Here is a 10,131-nt window from a genome sequence, read left to right on the forward strand (position 1 = left end):
AGCACTTAGTGAATACATGAACTCCTCAAACTACGGTCATCACCGGGAAGTGTCCCGACTATTGTACTCTGGGGTTGCCAGATCATAACACGTACTAGGTGACTATGACTTGCAAGATAGGATCAAGAACACTCATATATTCATGAAAACATAATAGGTTCAGATCTAAAATCATTGCACTCAGGCCCTAGTGACAAGCATTAAGCATGGCAAAGTCATAGCAACAACAATCTTAGAACATAATGGATACTAGGGATCAAACCCTAACAAAACTAACTCGATTACATGGTAAATCCCATCCAACCCATCACCGTCCAGCAACCCTACGATGGGATTACTCACGCACGACAGTGAGCATCATGAAATTAGTGATGGAAGATGGTTGATGATGACGATTGATGGTGTCTTGGACTAGGGGGTACTCGCCACGTCGTCTCCCGACCAGGTGGATCGGGCCGATGATCCCCATGGCGGTTCACTATTGGGCCAGTTCGGGCAGCCATCCGCATACAAGGGATATTCCATAAGACTTAGCGCCCAAGAGAGGACTCTTCTAAACCCTAGGCCTCTGGTATGTTATATAAGTCGAGGCCAGGCTAGTCAGTAGACAATCTAATATTCATTAGAACAATCTCGTGGTAGATACATGTACTTTGTACTACACCTATATGAATACAATCAAAAGCATGATGTAGGGTAGTATCTCTTCAAGAGAGCCCGAACCTGGGTAAAACCTTGTATCCATGTTACCATCGCTCCAAGATGCCTAGCTTAGGAACCCTATTACGAGATATGCCGGATATAGAACCGACATTGGTGCTTTCATTGAGAGCCTACTGGCAGTCGTCACAGTGCGATGGGAATTCAGATTGTCTCCGGTGCTATGTATGCATCAGAACCGACCTTTATTGTTGGTGTCAGCATCTTCGTCGCCTGCTCGATTAGTCACCTTGGCTCGACCGAGGACTGTGCTCCGTCTCAGATCATTATGTTCAGACGAGGGCCTTCATTATCAACTCCGATCTCTATCAAGATCATGGAGGAATCATCGATGGAGCTCGGGGGCTCAACGTCAACATTATCCTTGGGCGACCGTGCTGTTTTTATGGACAACAAACCTATATCTGCCACCACTGCCTCCTCGAACATCGCTTTGATGATTGCTCTGGTGGAATTGTGCAGAATTGAGTGTACAACAACCCTGTAAAATTTCGTCGCGTTCTGATGGAGGAATCTTTGGTGAGTGATATACTGGAGGCCTGTCGAGTCTGGACGGGAATCTGGACGAGTTTAGGGCGTGGTCTCCAGAGCCTGGCTCGGAGGTCATTTGGAAAATTTCAGCCCGATCCGACCGTTCAAACTCCGGGAACCTTTCGATTAGTGCATCACTTTTCAGATCTATTTTTTGCATGAATACGAATCCAATCTGAGTTCATCTTTCTTCATGAACAGGATATTGGACAACCTTTTTGGAAGAATATCTTTGTAGGGTATTGTGTTTTGTTTCCGAACACATGCTCACAAATTTTTCTCCTTTCTGGAAAACCAGGCCTTGCTCCATGTCTGCGACCTGCGCTAGACAGATCGTTGCTTCATCGAGCCGAGCCCAACCTTATCAGATCATCAGCTCGGCAAGCCGAACAAGAGTTCGGCATCACGAAGGCTAAATTATCACCAACACCATCGCCCCACGGATTGCATGGGTTAGGCATGCCGACATCGCCTCTCGGTCACTTCCAGCATTGAACCGTCACAAGTTATGACCAGCGACGACATGGCCGAGCTGTAGCTTGTTCAAACCGATTTCTGCCACGCCGAACTGCTTCAACACCTTGGCTGGCACGGCGGCTGCAACATCATCTTACCGACCTGCTCCGTAAGCTCGTCTGGACTGGGGGCTTCGCCATCTCTTCATCAACCTACTCCGGAGACTTCGGTGTCACCAGCCGACCAGCTTCGTCATGTTTGCTGGACCGGGGGCTTTTTCTTGGCGAGCCAACCTTTGCCAGCGTCGCCATGTCATTGCTTCATCGCCCATCACGCAATGGGTGGGCAGATGGAGTCCCAATTTTGGGAGTAACCTTTCTTTAGATTGCTACAACAGATAAACCAGGTGCTATTAATCCTAGTGTTTTTTTCTTGCTTGGATTTATTTTTTTCGAGGAATTATTTCTCTGGTTTGTTCCATCATATGTACACAGGTCTGTCAAATGATGGCCGCATTAGCGATGGTTGCATGACTGTTCGGCCAGTTTCCCGTCCGCAGTTTGGTGAATGCCTCATCAGGGACTCGAACCGCCCTGTGAATACAGGCTTTGCCACGCCGGCACCCTGCACCAACTTTGGCTTCAACGCTAGGCCACATCTCTTTCAAAAATATATTTTGCATAAATTAATTATGCGAGGTTTTTTCTATATTTATATTATTATATTTTAGACTGCACTATTTTACATGTGTAGGTAATCGAATTCGACTACGTCATGTGGTCACTTCGGCAAGCCGATATCGTCGTCCCAATCGGCGTAAATCAGCTCGCGTGATCACCTTGTTGGTCGAATTGCCATACCGACATGTTCGACCAACTTTGGCATCGCTAAGATAGCTCTACCTCATCGAGTGTTCGACACACGGGCCATATTTCTTTTTTGCTCTTGTTGCATAAATTATTTATTATGCTACGATTTTTAATTTATTATTATTACTACTATCTCTGGCTTGCACTATTTTCTGTGCATAGGTAAATGATCCGGGTTGGGCAGCGCTGTCACCTCAGCGTACCGTCGTACCACATCACATTGGCTGGACCGGGGGCTTCTTCATCACTTCATTAACCTACGCTAGGAACTTCGTTGTCATACTGCCTGATACGTCTCCATGTTATCTATAATTTTTGATTGTTCCATGCTATTATATTACCCGTTTTGGATGTTTATGGGCTTTACTTTACACTTTTATATCATTTTTGGGACTAACCTACTAACCGGAGGCCCAGCCCAAATTGTTGTTTTTTTGCCTATTTCGGTGTTTCGAAGAAAAGGAATATCAAACGTAGTCCAAACGGAATGAAACCTTCGGGAGCGATCTTTTTGGAACAAACGCAATCCAGGAGACTTGGAGTGGACGTCAAGAAGCAGCCGAGGCGGCCACGAGGGTGCCTGTCACACCCTAGGGGGGTGGGCGCGCCCCCCTCGTGGGCCCCTCGTGGCTCCACCGACCTACTTCTTCCTCCTATATATATATATATCTACGTACCCTGAAAACATCCAGGAGGACCACGAAACCCTATTTCCACCGCCGCAAGCTTCTGTACCCGTGAGATCCCATCTTGGGGCCTTTTTCGGCGCTCCGCCGGAGGGGGAATCGATCACGAAGGGATTCTACATCATCATCAAGGCCTCTCCGATGAGTTGTGAGTATTTTACATAGACCTTCGAGTCCATATTTATTAGCTAGATGGTTTCTTCTCTCTCTTTGAATCTCAATACAAAGTTCTCCTAGATCTTATTGCAGATCTATTCGGTGTAACTCTTTTTACGGTGTTTTTGTTGAGTCCGATGAATTGTGGGTTTATGATCAAGTTTATCTATGAGAAATATCTGAATCTCCTCTGAATTCTTCTATGTATGATTGGTTATCTTTGCAAGTCTCTTCGAATTATCAGATTGGTTTGGCCTACTAAATTGATCTTTCTTGCAATGGGAGAAGTGCTTAGCTTTGGGTTCAATCTTGCGGTGTCCTTTCCCAGTGACAGCAGGGGCAGCAAGGCACGTATTGTATTGTTGCCATCGAGGATAAAAAGATGGGGTTTATATCATATTGTTTGAGTCTATCCCTCTACATCATGTCATCTTGCCTAATGCGTTACTATGTTCTTATGAACTTAATACTCTAGATGCATGCTGGATAGCGGTCGATGTGTGGAGTAATAGTAATCGTTTCGGTCTACTTGTCACGGACGTGATGCCTATATACATGATCATCCCTAGATATTCTCATAACTCTGCACTTTTTTATCAATTGCTCGACAGTAATTTGTTCACCCACCGTAATACTTATGCTATCTTGAGAGAAGCCACTAGTGAAACCTATGGCCCCCGGGTCTATCTTCTATCATATAAGTTTCCGGTCTACTTTATTTTGCAATCTTTACTTTCCAATCTATATCATAAAAATACCAAAAATATTTATGTTATCTTATTATCTCTATCATATCTCACTTTCGCAAGTGGCCGTGAAGGGATTGACAACCCCTTTATCACGTTGGTTGCGAGGTTCTTGTTTGTTTGGGTAGGTACAAGGGACTTGTGTGGAGCCTCCTACTGGATTGATACCTTTTGTTCTCAAAAACTGAGGGAAATACTTACGCTACTTTGTTGCATCGCCCTTTCCTCTTCAAGGGAAAACCAACGCAGTGTTCAAGAGGTAGCAAGAAGGATTTCTGGCGCCGTTGCTGGGGAAGTCTTCACTCAAGTCAAGACATACCAAGTACCCATCACAAACTCATCTCCCTTGCATTACATTATTTGCCATTTGCCTCTCGTTTTCCTCTCCCCCACTTCACCCTTGCCGTTTTATTCGCCCTCTCTTTTCCATTCGCCTCTTTTTCGCTTGCCTTTTGTGTGCTTGTGTGTTGGATTGCTTGTCACAATGGCTCAAGATAATACTAAATTGTGTGACTTTTCCAATACCAATAATAATGATTTCCTTAGCACTCCGATTGCTCCTCTTAATGATGTCGAATCTTGTGAAATCAATGCTGCTTTGTTGAATCTTGTTATGAAAGATCAATTCTCCGGCCTTCCTAGTGAAGATGCCTCTACTCATCTAAACAATTTTTTTGATTTGTGTGATATGCAAAAGAAGAAAGACACGGATAATGATATTGTTAAATTGAAGTTATTTTCGTTTTCACTTAGAGATCGTGCTAAAACTTGGTTTTCGTTTTTGCCTAAAAATAGTATTGATTCATGGAATAAGTGCAAGGATGCTTTTATCTCTAAGTATTTTCCTCCCGCTAAGATCATCTCCCTTAGGAACGATATTAAATTTTAAGCAACTTGATCATGAACATGTTGCACAATCTTGGGAGAGGATGAAATTAATGATTCGCAATTGCCCTACACATGGTTTGAATTTATGGATGATCATACAAAAATTTTATGCCGGATTGAATTTTGTTTCTAGAAATCTTTTAGATTCGGCCGCGGGAGGCACTTCTATGGAAATCACCTTAGGAGAAGCTACTGAACTCCTAGATAATATTATGGTTAATTATTCTCAGTGGCACACCGAAAGATCTACTAGTAAAAAAGTTCATGCGATAGAAGAGATTAGTGTTTTGAGTGGAAAGATGGATGAACTTATGAAATTGTTTGCTACTAAGAGTGCTCCTATTGATCCTAATGATATGCCTTTGTCTACTTTGATTGAGAATAATAATGAATCTATGGATGTGAATTTTGTTGGTAGGAATAATTTTGGTAACAATGCATATAGAGGAAACTTTAATTCTAGGTCGTTCCCTAGAATGTTTAGATCTTGATGCTAAATATGGTAAAAGTGGGATTGGATAGATCAAAACTTTAAATAGAAATGAACCCACTATTTTGGATTTCAAGGAATTTAATTATGATAATTGTTCTTTAATAGATTGTATTTCCTTGTTGCAATCCGTGCTAAATTCTCCTCATGCTTATAGTCAAAATAAAGCTTTTACCAAACATATCGTTGATGCTTTGATGCAATCTTATGAAGAAAAACTTGAATTGGAAGTTTCTATCCCTAGAAAACTTTATGAGGAGTGGGAACCTACTATTAAAATTAAAATTAAATATCATGAATGCTATGCTTTGCGTGATTTGGGTGCTAGTGTTTCCATGATTCCAAAAACTTTGTGTGATGTGTTAGGTTTCCGTGAATTTGATGATTGCTCTCTAAACTTGCACCTTGCGGATTCCACCATTAAGAAACCTATGGGAAGGATTAATGATGTTCTTATTGTTGCAAATAGAAATTATGTGCTCGTAGATTTTATCGTTCTTGATATAGATTGCAATCTTTCATGCCCTATTATTCTTTGTAGACCTTTCCTTAGAACGATTGGTGCAATTATTGATATGAAGGAAGGAAATATTAGATTCCAATTTCTATTAAGGGAAGGCATGGAACACTTTCCTAGAAAGAAAATCAAATTACCTTATGAATATATTATGCGATCCACTTATGAATTCAATGCCAACGATGGCGATACTTCGATCTATTCTCGCTTTTATGCCTAGCTAGGGGCGTTAAACGATAGCGCTTGTTGGGAGGCAACCCAATTTTATTTTTGTTCCTTGATTTTTGCTTCTGTTTAATAATAAATAATTCATCTAGCCCCCGTTTAGATGGGGTTTTATGTTTTAATTAGTGTTTGTGCCAAGTTGAACATATAGGATAACCTATGGAGAAAGTTAATTTGATCTTGCTGAAAAACAGAAACTTTTGCGCGCACGAGAATAATTTTAGTAAATATCAGAAACGTGATTTGCAGTTGATTCTTTTTTAAGTAGATCAGTAGACAAATTGCCTAGGACTTCCTATTTTGGTAGGAGTTTTAGAGTTCCGGAAGTATTCGAAAGTTACAGATTTCTACAGACTGTTCTGTTTTTGACAGATTCTGTTTTTCGTGTGTTGTTTGCTTATTTTGATGAATCTATGGCTAGTATGGGGGGGTATGAACCATAGAGAAGTTGGAATACAGTAGTTTTAACGCCAATATAAATAAATAATTAGTTCATTACAGTAACTTATGTGGTGGTTCTACTGTCTGGCTCCGCCGCCTGAGGAACATGTCGGCCCACTTCTGATGAAGATGCTGGTCCCGACGCCATACAAGGCACCGAAGAAGGCCTAGAAGGAGACCAAGGAGACTAGGAACGGGCTTCGTCGTAAGGGCACTTCGGACGTGGTGTCCGAAGACACCTAGGCCCACTGCTCCTCCAAAAAGGACGAGGAAGAGGGAGAGGAGGAAGAAGAAAACCAGCCCCCCCCCCCCCCGTGAGGGGGAGAAAGAAGAGGACGGCCTCCACACGTTTGGAGGACAAAACTTCTAAGAAGGGGAAAGTATCCCTTCTGGACGAATCTACCGTGGCCGCCCAGCAGCCTAGAGTGGGAACCCAGGGTCAAGCCCCTGGCCAAATCGTGAGTACAAAGAAACTCGGACATCTCTACATATCCAGTCTCACTTTTGCATAGTATTAATGTACCGAGTCTCACATTCCGCAGCCCGGCCGGACCCGAAATCAGGCGATCTTCATCAGAAGATTTGTTGGACTCGGATGCAATGAACAGCAAGACTCTCCCGACGGCCTCCTCCCCCAAAGACATGGACAACATTGAGGTGTCGTCCCAGAGGGGCCCAGGCCAGGGCGAAGCTCGGGAGACCGTCGAGGCGGCGCCAGAGGTTCAAACCCCGGCGACCGGACACATATGGGAGAAGATCCCCATGGATGCTGAAGGCGGGGGCCATTCTGAATTCGGCCCCCAGCCAGAGACAACTCCGGAGACCAATACGGCTCCGGAGTTAGGACAACAACCTTCCTCAGCAGAAGGTGGTGCGCCTATTCCATCGGCAACATTAGTCCACCCTGAGGTGCCAAATACTTTGTTGGCGGCGCTGCAAAGTGCCTCCATCATTGAAGAGCACCGTACCCTTATGGGTGCGGTGATTGAGAAGGTTCACTCTGTCAAAAGTGGGCTGACCGAAGCCTGCACCAGCCTTCTAACAGGCTTTGAGGTAAGTACTGAAGTTGAAAGATTGTCATAACATAGATAGTAGCCCCTGATACACTGTTCGGTGTTTTGAAAAGAAAGCCGGACAGAGGATCGAATACATTTCGCAGGAGACTAACTAGGAAATATCTATGTGAATGATCAAGTGTCACTATTAGCTGCAACCGCTCATACTGCGGAGGTCTCCGGACTGAGGCAAAGACTGGAGCGGGCCGAAATGGAACTCATCCAAGTAAAGAAGCAATTGGAGGATAACCAAGGTATGGGATAACGTTGTTTGTATTTGAATACAAGTGAGTGGTGATTTTGACTGAAAAAATGTCATGGTATGTAATAGGAGCGGCGACCAAGTTGAAGCTCTTAAGAAGGCGGTACCCGAGGCCGAGAAAAGGGCAGCTAAGGAGCAGGCCACTCGTGAGAACCATGAGGCTCGGGTCATTGAAGTTCAACAAGAGCTCCAAGAGGCCATAGGGAAGTGCGAGGCCTTGGAGCAGAGTATAATGGACCAAGAGTCCGAACTCACCAAGGCTTGCCAATCCACACACGATGCCCGGGCCGAAGCCCAAGGCACCCTCCAGGAAATCCAGGAGGCCCGAAAGATCGCCGCGGGTAAGGCCTTTATTATGCAGAGCAAATACACGAAGGAAAGATTTCGTTTACTGACCCGAATTCGGAGTTCTCCAGGGGTGTTTGCGGATTTGTCATGTAGCATGTCTGATGCCGAACAATTTTACCAAGCCGAATAGGGGAGCTTTGCAGAGAAGCTGTTCTGGTCGCAATATCTTGCACCAGAATATCCAGTACCCTTTATCGTTCAGCTGAAATAGCTGGTCGAGCTGCATAGGACGGTCGAACTAGCCCTCAAGGATGTGATTATCCGGCTATGGCCTAGCGAACCTATTCCCAGCAGCTACTTCGGACTCGTGAAGCGGCTGGTTAGTGCCTATCCTCAGCTGGACGCCATCAAGTGGTCGGTCTGCATCGAAGGTGCGCGAATGGCTTTTGCCTGTGCCAAGGTGCATTGGGCGAAGATGGATGTTGTGAAGCTAATGACCGAGGGACCGCCGAAGGGAAAGAGCACCGCAAGCCCAAGTTGTATTATGACAGTGTCCTGAAGGGATCCTGCCTTGTGGTGGAGCAGTGTTCCAAGGATATTATATTCCCATGAATGGATGCGTGTTATCAAGTGGTCGGTCTGCATCGAAGGTGCGCGAATGGCTTTTGCCTGTGCCAAGGTGCATTGGGCGAAGATGGATGTTGTGAAGCTAATGACCGAGGGACCGCCCGAAGGGAAAGAGCACCGCAAGCCCGAGTTGTATTATGACAGTGTCCTGAAGGGATCCTGCCTTGTGGCAGAGCAGTGTTCCAAGGATATTATCTTCCCATGAATGGATGCGTGTTATCCTATGCTATAAGATGAAACAAGTTATGTAAAATAATGCTTGTTATTCGAACTATAACCTCCTATGCAGCCGTTTTTAAAGTAATGCTGAGAGTTGGCCAGTCGTCGGCTTTTGCCCCCACGTAGGAAGTACGGGGGTGTTCGGGATGAATCTAAACACTCTTTACTCTAGATTTTTGGTCCCTAAAGGAGGTGTTTAGCGCGACGAACCAGGAAATCGGACTATAAGGCTTTATCACCCTCACTTAGCCATAGGAGTTTGACAAAAGAAAGGTAGGCACAGCCCCTAGTGTTCGGAAGACCGAACTTGGGGCATTAGAAATCACCTGATCAGATAAAAACCGATCCATCGCACGATGCATTAGTTATCGCATAGTGCGGAAGAAATCGTTAAGGATTTTGTGACCTCTCGAACAGCTGACCAGCTCTCGCCGCATCATGACAGTCAGTTTTCGGCTTTCTCTACTGAGGTGCTCATCCGGAAGAACCAGGACACAATCTCAGTAGTTCTCCCTTTACTACCCTAGCCGATATAGCGGAACATAGGGTAGCAAGCACATGAGCTAGGCAACCCAACTGTTGACCAAAGACATGATTCGGAGCCAATGCATATAATGCTATAAGTTCGGGGTGCTGAAGTGCACTGTAGAAGTGTTCGGACTTTCTTGTCGTGTTATGGGGTACAATGGAGCCCCTGGCGAATTAAGGCGTACCAAAATGTACGGTTGCGATGAAAAATAAGTAGACAAGGAAAAGTCAGTAAAAATGTAAATGCTGCCAATTAATTTTCATTGTAATTTGATCAATACGTCAAGGCGTATGAGCAGTGTAGTAAGCAAATAAGGCTATTTAACATGCCATGACCAAGAGTGAGCTACGTGCGGGTAGTTAAAGAAGGTATGACGATCATTAGCAAAGACCACCTTGGTATTCCCTTGTACGTCCGAGCCCCTAG

The sequence above is a fragment of the Triticum aestivum genome, chromosome 2B, assembly GCF_018294505.1.
Source record: "Triticum aestivum cultivar Chinese Spring chromosome 2B, IWGSC CS RefSeq v2.1, whole genome shotgun sequence".
NCBI classification, from domain to species: domain Eukaryota; kingdom Viridiplantae; phylum Streptophyta; class Magnoliopsida; order Poales; family Poaceae; genus Triticum; species Triticum aestivum.